The following is a 14578-nucleotide window of genomic DNA, read 5'->3' on the forward strand; positions in this document are numbered from 1 at the left end:
CAGGCATCAAGATGTCCTCTGTTCCTACTGGACAGCATCAGAAAGACTATTGCTAGGAAAATCCAAATGTGCCTTGTGAAAGAAATACTACACCTTTTTGTCTGAGAGGTAGAAGGTGCCACTAAAAATCATTTAATAAAGCTTCAAAACTGACTGTTTCTAGTGACAGACTATTCAACTGCTAAATGCTCATGGAATCTGATTCCCACAGAGTGCTAAGAGAAAAGTAAAATGGAGATCCTTTAAAATGACTGAAGTTGATAGTTATTGCTGAATTTAATTCTTCCTGAAATGCTGAACAACAAACATACCATTTGAAGTAAATCATTTAAGTCATGCTAATGTAATCAGTTTAGTCCCTTATCTATTTATTCATATTATACTGTTAGTATTCATGAGGGAAGAAGAGGAAGAGGAAGAAAACAAATAAGAAAAGGAAAAAAAGGGAAAAAAAGAAAAAGGGGGGGAAATGGAGAAAAAACAAAAGGGCAAAAAAGATGGGGAAGAGAGGGGAAAGGAACTATAGTCGTGTTTCTCCTCTATCATGAATAAAGGTTATCTCTGGTGAGGAGCCATTAACTGTTTCCAAAGCAGAACACATATATGAAGGAGATAATTTGATTTGTTAAACAAAGCCACTACAATGAAATGCATGCAACCACAACAAGTAAAGAAGAAAAAAGTAGCAAGAAATCCATTTGCCTATCTCTGTCCTACTACAGCTGGATAAAGAAAAAATACATTATTTGGGGAAAAAAAAAAAAGAAAAAAAAAAGTGGATGCCTTATGGCTAGATGGGCAAAAGGGGAAAACTAATTTATGCAACCAACAGATGGCTTGAGTTTACTCAAGTACTCTGCCTCTCCGCAAGGCTGCCTGGTGGGGGCTGTGCTGTCTCCCAGGGAGTAATTCCAGGCACAGGCAGGAATGGGTCCAGCGCTAATGCACTGGCTGCCATCCAGCACAAGAACCGAGAAACTGCAGACCAGATTGAGTCTACCAGCCCCGCCAGGTTTCTCGGGTTAAAGCTATGGAGACCTTAAAGAAACTCACCAAAGTATGTCTCTGGTGCTTGTAGCTGATGGGTATTTATCACAAATAAATTTCTGACAGCTACAGTTATAGCTGCAGATTTTTATCAGGCATGTCTCATAAGCTGTCATAGGCTTTCACCACTTTTGAATTTCACAACACTCATGTTGGGTTTTGGTTTTTTTCCTGCAGAAGTACAGTCCTTCCTTTCCACCAGTAACTGAGTAATTGCATTATGCTTTAATTCTTCATATAGTAGTAATATTTTGAAAAATCTGTGCATCATGAGCAGAAAACCACTACAAAAGAAGATAGTTTTTAATGAGCTCAGATTATAGTTTGGATATTTTTGAGGTGCTTGATTTTCAAAATTGCCACACAGAAAGTTTCTCTTAGGTATAACCCAAAATCTCTTGTTTTTTTTTCCTGAGAACAGATCTTAATAGTAGAAATGGCCGATAGGCCAATAATTAGTCCACAAAATTTGAAATAAAGACATTTTATCCTACAACTTATCACAACAGAATTTCTTACAGTTTTCTCTGAAACTCATTAAATATGCACAGTCAGCAGTGGGATTCGGAGTCAAATTGACTGTAGTGACCAGATGAGCCTTACAGTCCTACAGGCAAGGCAAGAGTAGAAATCAGTTTCATAGATCCAGATGGTTTGAATCAAGAATGGAAATTTCAGAGGAGCATCTAAATTGGAGTGACCATCAAATCTGGCAAAACTCATAGGTCTTCCCATCAGCAGCAATTATTCACCCCAGTCACGTAAGGAACAGACACTGGAAGATGGGTGTTACCAGGTGTTGGTGTTTTATTCTTTGAAGAGAAATGCAGTGCCAAATCCTTTAAACTTCATTCATGACTGTGTGAAGTACACCTGCATCAAAAGTAACTAAATTTATAGAAGAATTGTCACAAGATTTTACAAATAGGCTAGAAAAATGTAAAATAACTTTCACGGAAGTTTTTTAATAATAGTTTTTAAAAAATTTAAAGCATTCATTCATTTTACTTGTGAAAAAGTTTGTTTTGCTTTGTTCAATATTTTCCTGGTTTCTCTTTTTTCAGATTTGTTCATGCAATTGCTTTTCATCTGCTACTCAACGATGAAAGCAATAAAACAATTTAAATATAATCCCTTTTCATTCGGGAGTTTCAATTAGGTAAAAACATCTTAAAATTTGGAAAAAGCAGTAGTTCACTGCAAAAATGCCATTTCATTGTAATTAAATTTTTCACTTGGTATTATAAACAAACATTAAGAAGGCCACAAGCAAAGAATATACACAGTAGGGGCACAGGCAAGTATGTGCTCAAGTAATGCAGGTTTGGAGCAGATGGATGATAGGGATGCTTGGAGACTGCGCTGACCAGCTATGTAAGGGTGAGTGCTGTAGTGCTAATTCTTTGACATCTTTAAGCACTTAGTGAAATATGGTTTCTAACAGGCTGTGATCTAACAGCCTCAGCAGAAGTTAAGGTGATAGCTCACTGCATCCACACAACCGTGATTCTGCACCCCACCAACCAGAAACACAATAGGAGTAATTTATTGGACTTAATCTTTCAATATAGAGCAAAGTTAGAGTAAGCCATACTAGTAAGGGATTGAGAACCTGGACGGAAGATTTGCACTTTCATCCCTGTATGTAATCTGTTCTTATAGCAAACATATGATCTTATAAACCCCAATGTGAAAGCACTCAATTTTTTCACAAGCCCCATTCCTATAGGGAAGTTGTTCCCATACCTCCAAGCTTGAATGGTTTGAAAGCTGCAGACTGTCAAAGTGTGGTATAGTGGATACATTTTTAGGCAAAAAATAAACATTTTTCTTCTCCAGCACCAGCTATCAGAATAGTTCGAAAGCCTGAATCATACTTCAACTTAAAACCTTTACAACAGGCATTGTGGGTCCTACTACTGGGAAAGCCTGACTCCGAGGCTGGCTTCACAAGCTGTTATTTATCAGTGATTAAAAAAAAGTAAGGAAAAAAATTCAGAACAACAACCCCCAAAAAAACCTTTGAGTCTTGCACAAGATCCCACATAGAGTCGAGTGAGTGACTCTCTTTCTCCTCCTCTTCGCTTTACCCCATGGCAGGGCTCGGAGCACCTATCTATCTCCCCTGCTTCTACTGCCAGTGGAAGATTTATCCCACAAGTTCCTAAACAAAAGGCATCAGAAATAACTCAGAACTTCACACACTTCTTTATTTTCCCGAAGTGTGAGACCTGCCACAACTACCAAGGAACAGTGTAAGAAATATTCACTAATTATTTAAGAGGTACGTACATAATTTATTTCTTGCCTGCTCCCCTTTTCTTTAATTCAGCTGTAGCATTGCAGCAGTTCAGCACAACACATGGAGAAATGATATGCACTTCAGGGTTTGGCAACCTGTGACAAACTTTTCCTTCTCCAAGCCTCCCAACTAGCAGTCAAACACAATTAGCTAAAACCCATCTCAAATAGCCATAAAGAGTGTTATCAGCAAAGGTGTGCTCATTCGTCTTTCAAAATGCAATTTGGCAGGCTTCGTGGCTTGTTAAGAAGAGCTAATTTAAATACATTTTATTAAATTGCTTTGACCAAATGAATGCAAGTTTCTGTTGGCTTTTACGTCTGAAATCGTTTTCAGTACTTCAATCACTAATGTTTTGCTAAAAGCTCTCCAAATTGTCAGTAAAACCCTACCACTTCTCACAGAATAAAGCCTCATTGCATGACTAAGTAAAATCTGTAAGGTCATAGCACAAAAAATACTTCCATTTTTCCCTGAACTCAACAGCCATGAACTTCTTTATTCAGGCAAAAATGTATTAAAATTGCTTTCTAAATACTGAATACTTATTCTGGTATAATGAACTGCAAGGTTTTAGGGGTGAGAATATGATAGGGAGAGTCACATTAGGATGAAACAAGACAAGAAGGACAATAGTTAAATGTGGTAAAGATTAGAAAAACTGCCAGCTCCTCAGCAGAACATGCCCTTCTCCACTCAGTCTTCAAGGACATGTTTATAAATCTCTCACAAAGAGACATTCTCCTTGCTTTCTATAAGACTCGCAAGGGAAAGTCAAACATTTCTGTACAAATTGAGAGAGAATGAAAGATGCACCTTCATTGCATGGCTCTTGATGCATTGTGGCAGGTATTGGGACCCTCTGTAACATTGACATTTTATTTAAATGGCCCCCATGCTTTATTAAACTCAGAAAGAGTTCCTGAGAGCAATAAATTATCTGTGCTTTGGATCTGTGGTCTTAGCACTGTTTACACAGACTACTCAAAAACCATGGAATAATAATTCACGTTGAATTCTTCTAAACTACAGTAGAATTCCTTTGCCTGTTTTTTGTTTGTTTGTTTGTTTTGAAACTGTCACTCTCCCAGTTTAAGAAACAATGGAGCCTTTTCTTCAGGCAGTGGTAACTTGGTCAAGGGCCCAAACATGGGACATGAACACGCCAATCTCAGTTCCATCACTTAATACTACTTTCACGGACGCAGAAGTCACACGAAACAAGATCTTCACAAGTTCAAACCCAGAATTTCAAATGTTAACCAAAACCACTGTATTTTTTCCTACCTTGAAATATGCTTTGGAATAGAGAAACAAAATAACTCAACAATTCCAGTAATACCTGTCTATACAAGGTAAATCTATTGCCGTTTTTATTACCTCAGTGCTACTTTCAAGACCACTTAGCTCAGGTAGGCTGATGGGACACTTCTGTCAATGCTTTATAATCAGTCTAGACCAGCTGGAGATTATCATGATGGTAAAACTTCTGCTGAAGGATACTACTGAGCTTGGGACCCCAAATCAACCAAAACTTAGTGGTGGGTCTTTCTCCATCTTTTCTGAAAGTGACTACACCAAAATACTGAGTGCTGGCGAAATCTTGAGCTAGGTTTTACAAGCTTATATACTGAAGTAATTAACTTATTAAAATCCCCCAGAACAGAGCAAAACTTAAATAAAGGTTTTGTAAACTATTCTCTTCCTGCCCACTCCCTGCTTTTGGAGAGGGCCTCCCATGGCCAGTTCCCCCTGATGCTTCCAAAAAGTCTCTTGCTTTCTACCCCCGTGGGGCACTAATAGGCCTCAATGACCATGACCTGCCCCGCTGGGAACATCTGCCTGCACCCCAGTCCATAGGCTCCATTTCAGCCCAGTCCTTGGCTGCGGGACAGGTATGCCTGTCTCCAGCCCTACCCCTTCAATGAACCTTGACCCTATACCATAGTTAGCCCATCTCCTGGATGGACCCCTCAGATGTATGTTAGAGCTTTTCTCCAGTCCTGTCTCTTGGATGGGTGTTGGACCCACACTGCAACCTTGTCTCCAACCTGTCCCTGGCTCCATATCTCCTCTTACTCCTGACTGGAGGCCCTAGGTGAAACCTAGACTTGGTTCATTGCTTGTCATGTCTGAGACTGCTGACAGCCCCATTACCAGCACCCAGCTCCCTTAAAACTGTGCAGTCAGAGTTTAAAACACCCCTCTGTCCCTGACTCAGGTTGAAGCTACACAAAGGAAACTACATCATTTTGGCATTAACTGCCCAGAACTAGAGGAATTGGGGAATGTTTTTCTCAGGTGCTTGCATGACCTAATCTGACGCCACGTTCAGCGCCAGCACTTCTGCAACAGACACCTCATGCACCAGCAACTCCAGATTACTTATTAGCTGCAGCACAATATGTCACGACTGCAGAGAAGTAGCTTAGGTACAGAGCTGCCCTCAAAGTAAAAGAGCATTCAGAGCCTTGATTGCTGGGAAGCAAGATGCAGAAATACCCCAGTGTGTGCAGGAGGCTGCTGGGGTCCAGCCCAGCCAGCAGGTTCAGGATAGCTTCTGAAGTCCCATCCGGGGTGTTCGGCTTTGGGTGCAACTCGACAGCAAAGCTGGTTCTCTTCAATGTGCAATTCTCTGCTAAAACCAGTAAGAATTGAAGGATGATGCTTGCTCTTTGCTGACAGCTGGGGATTTATGTAGCTTTGAGATTTCTAAACCTAAGGCTGAGCAAGCATCCAAGTCACCTTTACAGTTACTGAAAGGAACAGGCACTTCCAGAGGTGTATTCATCCTGATACAGAGTATTTCTATCTGCTCCTTATCCAGACAAAAGAGTTACCTTACAATTCTCAATTGAAGTAAAAACCTTGCCTAATAAACTGTATCAGAATATTAAATAAAAAATTAGCTAATGGGATAACTTAAGAATTTTTCTAATTCATACATCTACTTCAACATGACCCAGGATATTGGTCAGCTCTCCGTTCTCCCTCTCCCCACCCAAAAAAAATCATACAGACTGACCTCCCCCCAAATTTCATATTTCATCCTGGGGAGAAAGGAATCATCCAGTTTGAAAAAAAAAAAAAGGACATTTCTTACTGAAGTTTTGAGCAATGTTAAAATTTTCAAAACAAATACTTTGATGAAATCATATTGTTTTATCAACATGTTTTACAGAATTACAAACAGTTTCAGTTTTAATAACTTTGTTTAGCTAACAAAGTATCAACTAGTAACACCCACATGTTCACTAATTTTATTTTTTGCCTTTGTGAGTGCCATGAAGTTACATATCATGATCTCATTTATGTGAGAAAAGCAGAGATGGGGGACCATTTGACAGACATCCAAACAGATGAAGAGATCTTGGGAGCAGAAAAAGTCGGAAAACAGAAATAACCGCTCCAATCCATGTGAGTGATTATTATTGCTAACTTTTTATTACACACACAACTAACTTTTTACTGCACGCAGCTATTATTGCTAAGTTTTTATTACACACACTACTTTTTTATTATCACAAACAACTATATAATTTGGCCAGAGGCAGCAAATTCTATCTTCTTACTACTATATCTTATTTCCAAAGTTATACTAATATTTTCTATTTCTAATACACGCCAGAGAATTTTTCTTTCTCACAAGGCATTTCTTTTCTTTGAATCTCAAGTGATCCATTGTGGAACACATTGAAAAATGTTCCTTCCCAAGGAGCATTCTGTACATTCAAAGAAATCAGTCTGAGTATTTTAAATATGTCTTACTCTCTGCTATATATAATGTATAAATAAGATTACAGCTGTTCCCTAGCAACTCACAGATGCCTTCATTCTTGAAATTCATGGCAACAACACAAAGGAAAAAACCACCCCAACAGTTTACTGTAGCTGTTGCTTTTTAGAATCACTTGCCTGATCACTTACTGCTGTAAAGGTCTGGGATGACAAGTGGCAGGGCAGCTGACAGGTTGAAAACCATGACATTTCACAGTAGTGATGTGCACATTAGGAAAAAATTACCAGAGCTAGTTCATTCTTAAGTAATTCAGGCTGAATTCTGCAAGATGCTGGAAACACTTATGCTTCAGTTAACATCAGAGAGAGTGTAAGTAGTGCCAGAATCAATTGGCTCACTCAGGTGCCTACTTGAAGGAAAGCAGATAATCAGGGATACTTTGTAGGATGGAATCATCAGACACTTTTGACTGTTGATAATTAACGAAGTAGTCTAGAGGACTTTAAAATTAAGAAGTAATTTTTGTAATTATCACTTTGTATTCAAACCTTCATAAAATGTGAGTTCAGCTTTGTACCTCTGCTATTGTACAAACATCAAAAACAGATCTATAAACTCCCTTTTGTTAAGAAAAATGCATTTGATTTTGTTCCATAGCGATAGCAATACAGCATTAAATAACAAGACTACATCATTTATTGGTTTCACAGCAGTTTTCGCTCAGGCTTTCAGCTGACTGGATGAGAACTCAAAAATCCCAACTCATGGTAAGTACAACATGTACAAGAAGTGAATCTTTCCTGTAACAGAAGAAGAACAATAGGAAGAAAGTGTTTCACGTTTCTTCTGCATTTCTCGCATATTTTGAGGTGGGCACTTACGTAATTTTTCAAACTCACTTATTTGTAGGAAATTGTGTCCTGCGTCAGCTGCTCTTAATGCAATTTAACACCTATTGACTCTCTCCCCAAAGGTAATTTTTAAGTTGCAGGCAACTAGCAGAGTTTTTTTGGTGTTTTACTAACCACAGGAGTTGGAACCTGATTTGCTATAACGTTAGGGTGTTTGTTAGTATTCATGTGTGGGGTTTTTTAAGGGAAATCTTTAATTTGCTCTCAGCTTCTACAAAACCCATCTGAACATAAGCACCAATAGGACAGATTTTATTAGTGTTAAAGCCAATGGAAAGTTATAAATGAACCAAGAACAGTGCTTTGCTCAAAGATTATCCAGATCATCAAATATTAATTAAAACTATGGTAATATTAAGCCATCCCCCCCCCTTAAGCCTGAGCAAGCTTTGTTAATGCAGCCACCTATTCTTAGCGACTTACAGCTGATTTCGCTTGCTGGAAGAAGGAACTCTTCAAAATGCCAGTTTATTGCTAAGGGAGCAGAGGGAGAGTAGCATCTGCAAATAATAAATGAGGCTTCCCTGTGTTTTGACAATCTCTTAATTTCCATTTGGATTACAAAAAGAACTTGCAGATGTGTCTTCAAATTTCCTAGCCTGCATTTTTAAAAGTGATTTAATTTTCCTGACATCTTGACATTAGTTAGCACTGTGTAAACTCAACAGAACTTAGTTTGGAGGATTCTAGTCTTAATGCCTGCAGCTTTGGTATTTGGTTGCACATAGAACACAGAAATGACATACCCCAAATGGGAGATACCTTTATAAATACTGTGTTCTAAAAAAACCTGTTACTGTATTTTGGGAATCTCTAACCAGTCTAACCAATCTCATACATTATTTTAATTCTGGTAAATGGAGTCCAACTTCTCAATAAATACCTGAAATGCCCATGTTCCACTGTACCAACCCCTTCATAATTCCATTCTAAAAGTAATCCTGACCTCACTTCCCTTCACCACACCCCACTCAGACAGCAAACTGGTGTCTTCGCCTTAGGGATGAAGCAAAAGACACAACTGTAAATAGTGTACAATAGCCAATTTATGCTTAGAAAGAATTCAAGCATTTCAGAGCACCAGCCTCATCACAGCGCACTCGGCCAAACTTTCTGATAAACTGTCTATTTTATTACACGTTACCGAGGGCATTTAAAAAAATTAGAGTTGCTTCATTGCTTTCAGATTTTTCTCCTTCTTCTCCTTAGAAAAACAATGTAACAAAACTGCACTTCTGCGGAAAACTTCAGTTGTAGACCTACCAGAGCCTCTCATAAAAATGGCCTGAACTCAGGGAAGTTGCAGCAAATATAAAACCGATAACCCCATGAGGATTAAGAATTGCTTTAACAACTTCAAAACACTTGTTCTGTTTAAATTTTCATTTCAAGATGACACTAAAATTTAGTTGTATTTGTTTTATATGGGTAAAAAGTCTTCTGTATTTTATTTTATGTTTAAAAATGTGGTTTAGTCTTTTGTTCCATTGAGAACAACAAAAAGAGACAAAAGGAGAAAAGAAAGGATACAATACTGTTCTGACTTTTAAGATCAGTCATAGTGAACCTCACTGGATGGCACAATTTATTGAATGAATATGAAAGTTTCCTTAATTCCCATATTTGACTCATTGGAGCACTTGCTTTCCTTTCTTAGAGCACTGAAAAGTACACCCAGGGTACACAGTGAACCACTTCACAGTTATGCAAGTTGTGCCTACAAGTGTTGTGGTATTAGTTACATTTTCCATTTTCAGGGGTGAAGAAGGATGGAGACTACACACTAATATATTAATATTTTATAGCTCAGAAGTCAAAAGTGTCTTAAAATTCAAGGTCAAAATACTGACAAACTCATCAGAATCTATAGCAATCACAACATTCAAATGAAATTCAGACTTTCAAATGAAATTCAGACTTTCAAAGTCCATAGACAAGACCACTAGAGAAACGTAAGCCAAATGTATTTATTTGGATTGTAATTATTAAAATCAAACCATCTTAAAAAAAAAAAAAAGTTCTCGCATTTCTTCTTTATATTTTTCTTAATTATAAAACTCTCCATTACTTCAACCTTAACAAGGGTGAATGTAGTATATTCTGGAATGTGGCCATATATCCCCTAGGTCCATCTGGTAGTTCATCAGAGAATAGCATGAGGTACAAAACTCTTTGCCTTTGGCTAAAGTATATTTAAACTGAATCCAACCTGATAAATATAGTAATAAAAAAAAAAAAGTAAAGCTGGTAAAAATAAATAGAAATTTCAATTCTATGGACCGGCTTTATTTTTTTAATAAATAATCGCAAATTTATATAAAGCCTTTGCTAATTCATCCCATTAACTTTATGACTTTAAAGAAAGAGCCACAGAAATATCACGCCAATCACAGAGAAAAGATAGAACAGAAACTTTTACTGCTAACTTGTCTGTCAAACCACCTTTTGAAGCAGGAATTTCAGACCACCTATGACCACAGGGAAGACTCATCCAGATACAGATTTTACATTAAGTTCTAGTAAACTGTTAAAGCCTCCCCTTGCACAGACCTCTACACAGTTAATGAAGAAAACAAGGCAAGCTATATATGACAGCTTCTATAGGTAATAAGTTAGTGGCATGCCTCTATCTGTAGAGCCTCTAGAACATAACAGTAACTTAGCTAAAATCTGTAATGAGTCCAACAGAAAATTACACCTAGGTTATAATTCCTTCTGGCAGAAGGAAGCCTTCCTGCATATCCCTGCTCCAGGACAGTTGAAATCAGAGACCAGTCTCTCTTACAAGTCACTCATCTCAGTTAAGCTCTAGAGACTGATCCAAGACCTGAAAAGCTAAAAGCATGGACTGGGAATCTGCTGCCAATCTGAGTGCTTCAGCAGACTCGCACCATCTGTGCATTAGGCACACAGACCTCACACTGAGCAATGGATGAAATGTGCTCATGCAGAACCTCGGCTGGGTGTTCGGCAAGGAAGAGCTAATTATTATAAAACAGCATTCAAGAGATAAAATAAATAAAAAAATTTCTAACAGTTGCTGGTGGACTCATTCTGTGAATGGAACTCATTGCCACATACCAAATATCCATATGTAGCTCTCTAATTTTGGAGGAAGAAACGGTATTTCTATCTCAGTTTGAATATCATTTAAAGGCCAAGTCAGTCTGTATGGGTTCACTCTGCAGCTCCTGGGACTGTAATAACAGTATGCCTTACGAACATCATGCATGGATCGGTTTTGCAGTGATGTATCAAAAAGGAAACAGATTCAGAATAGACTTCCTTGGAACTGCCTCTCTATCTGCTGTTTCGTTCACTTATGCCATTGCTTAAAAAGGTTACACTGTACAAGATGGGCATTTTTTTGCCGTAACAGCCATAGTGAAGCTCCAGTGTGTTTGTCACGTCAAAGCTCTTAACACAGACCCACATTTTTAATACAGTGTTTATGTAAAAGAGGATTCTCTTCAATCAGTTTGGAACAGACAAGCTCATGCATTGCTACAAGGCATGTTCTCTACTCTGAGGCCTTCCTTTCTGGGTACTGCAGGGATCCCTCCCTCCTCTCTCCTGTCCCTAGAGGTATTTTAGGAGCTGGAAATCAGAAGCATACTTCTTGTAGTTTATTAGATTAAAAGAGCTGTCAATTAGCTTAGTCATGGGTCTTTGCTGTGAAAGGTCTGTGTAAAAATGGAAGTTGAGCATACTTCCATCAAAATGGGACTACGTATTTACTTGATTCTGTAGGCTCTTCACCTGTTTTTTTCTGTATGCTGAGGTAACTGTTGCAGGTAAAGGATGTGACTTCAAACTTCGTCCAGTTTTTTGTCTTTACTAAGACAAAATGCCTACTGATAAATGAAGCTAGTGAGATCAGATACATCCTCAATATTTATTTTGCTACATGGATTTTAAAATTCTATTAAGCTGCTGTCTATTCCTTCTTTTTTTTTCCCCAAAGTCTATTTGCTCTGTAGAAACCACATCATTCACACCAGAGCAGCTTCATAATGCCTGACAGCACAAAGAGTTCATGAGTAAGACAAAGTTACATGAACCTTTTTAAGTTGAAAGGACAATTGCGTGACTGGGTTTTTTTATTTAAAAACACAATACTTATAACATTAAAGGGCATATACTAAGCTGTGTCTTTGTTGAGACCCATTTAAAGAAGCACATTGGACATCTTGTACATCCTTAACAAAGATTTTCCTGTGTATCCTGTCTTCCTGCTTTCAAGTCTCAAGTTGTTGTATATATAACAACTTTTTTCTTATAAACATTCCCTTTGCTCTCCTAGGGAAAAAAAATCTGTTAAATCATAGAAAGGACCCAACAATACCCTTTTCAGCTGGGCAACTACAGCAGCAGTAAAATCAAGCTATAGCCTCTGTTTCTTGCGTAAAAAATGTTTCTTTTTTTTCAAAGTACTTTTTACCTGCTTGAATTGTAAATTAAATGTTGTTAGGCATGATTCGTAGCAAATGTAAAACAGTGTAATCCACTGAAGTCAGTGGAGCTCTGCCAGTTTTCAACCAGCTGAGTATTTTGGCATCTTGAATCCTGACTTCCTGCCTTGTTGAAGCAATCTTTGCATTACTGTAATGAGGATATTACATTGGTATTAAATCCAAGTTGGAGTTCTCCCAAATCTCGCCTAAACTCCTACTAGTGTCCCAAAAAGCAGTATTTAAAAATGTCCTTTAAAACTATTTTTGGAAAACCATTTTGAGACCATTCCCAGATAGTATAAACAAAACTTGAAAGACGTGAGGAGGAACTACACTTTAGACACAATCGATCTTACTGATAACAGAACTTACATTTAGATGTTACTAGTATTTGTGTTGATTCATACCAGCAAAGTAGTAATTTACCACAACTAATTCACAGGAAGAATGACCTGGAGTTAAAGCTCTAAATGGAAAAATGAAAACCTGAGCTCAGTTCTTGGTTGAATCAGGATTCTCTCTGTATGGCAAATATCAATTAGTGAGTAAAGGCATATGTATAAATTAAAGATCATGTTTCCCCTGTGCACCATAATAATCCTCTGCACTTGCCTACCTCTCCGTCTACAAATATCCATTTTGTCTGTTCCTTCTGCTCCAGTTATACTGGTTTGCTTGGTTAAGGCTATAGATAAGTGTAGCCTCAATTTAGAACTCCTAATTTAATGGCATCCAAGCTTGCTTTTGCAATTTTGCCTACCACAGGCAAATGCTGTCATCATTGCTAATAAGAGAAAAGGTGTGTGAAACGTCCATTGGCATAAAGATTTTCATATTTTCCGAAACATAATCACTACTGAAGTAATTCACTAAATCAGTTCCCAAATACTTTCTCTTTCTTAACACTATGTGGAATATTCATGAGTATATTATCGTGTATCCTCGCTATACATATATTTTCAAAAGTTGTGATTAATGAAAGTTGCAATGGTTTACAATGGCTCTATTATATGTGCAAAAGCAGGAGGAAGAGTGGTTAGTCACTAGGACAAGATTGTGATTCCAAGCCACTGTTAAGAAATTTGTCAATGAAAAAGAAAAGGGAATTCTCCTCTGAGGAGATTCCTCTCCTTAAACATGATTCCATTAAATTGAGTACATGTTGAATGTAAACTCCTTGAATATAAAAAATGCTCTCCCTGGGTATCTATGACCACACTGCAGAATAAATATATATACTTTTACATAGGTACTGATCTCAACAGGTCTGCTATTCACCGAACAAGTCCCTCACTTGAGTTTAATAGTGGTTTAGATTTTATTTTTTTTATTCCTTTGGAAGTATGTATTACACTGAGTTTTACGTTCTCTCTGGTCAAAAGCTCTCCCAGTCTAAAATCAAATTAATTGAGAGTTCAGGCAGTGCTCCTATGCCTCTCCATGATGACCAGAAGAAAATATTTCACAGTTCTCCAGATGAGACCGTTGTGTAGTACAATTTCCTGCAGCACAAAGATCCATAGATGTCCAATGCACATACAATCATGTATAGCACTGATGAACCCTGAGATATCTTCAAAAAGTTATGGAAACACCATAAACTTGCATGGCACAGCAGCTAATTGAAAAAGCCCTGGTTTTTTAAGGACTAATTCACTCCAGCTGAGAACACAGTAATTGTGCTACTTTGAGAGCTATCTTGGTCACTTTAGAGATCTTCATAGAAGACTCAATTGTACGAAGCAGACACAGATTGTAACTTCAGCTGAATCAGTGGGACTTCTTTCCCTGCGACCTGGGAGAAGCTGACCAGGCTGTGAAATGGTTATAATCTGCTACACATCCTTGCTACAAGCTTTAACCTCATCACTTGGCCAAATTAAAATTGATTTTCCCTAGAACAAGGGAAAACATTTCTCCTACCAAAAATCTGTCTGACCAAAGTACAGTTTTCCAGCCCTCTGGTACTACAGCTGTTCACAGAAAGTCAGGTCTACTATTTTATAACAGGAGCACCCTGCTCCTTCTTTTTGTATTAATCATTCTGCTTTTGGAGGGAGGACGGGCAGAAAAAACAAACAAATGTACTTGAAGTTTTCCAAAACATGAAGACTACAGACTTGAT

At 37.9% G+C, this 14578-nt stretch overlaps 1 protein-coding gene across 3 annotated transcripts in view; it reads right to left on the minus strand.

Moving 5' to 3' along the window:
• Positions 1–14578, minus strand: part of CACNA2D1 (calcium channel, voltage-dependent, alpha 2/delta subunit 1) — a 421901-nt gene that overhangs the window by 348703 nt on the left and 58620 nt on the right. The gene's annotated exons all lie outside the window — the stretch shown is intronic.

The sequence above is a fragment of the Haliaeetus leucocephalus genome, unplaced genomic scaffold (genome assembly GCF_000737465.1).
Source record: "Haliaeetus leucocephalus isolate CR32 unplaced genomic scaffold, Haliaeetus_leucocephalus-4.0 Scaffold751, whole genome shotgun sequence".
In the NCBI taxonomy this organism is placed as follows: domain Eukaryota; kingdom Metazoa; phylum Chordata; class Aves; order Accipitriformes; family Accipitridae; genus Haliaeetus; species Haliaeetus leucocephalus.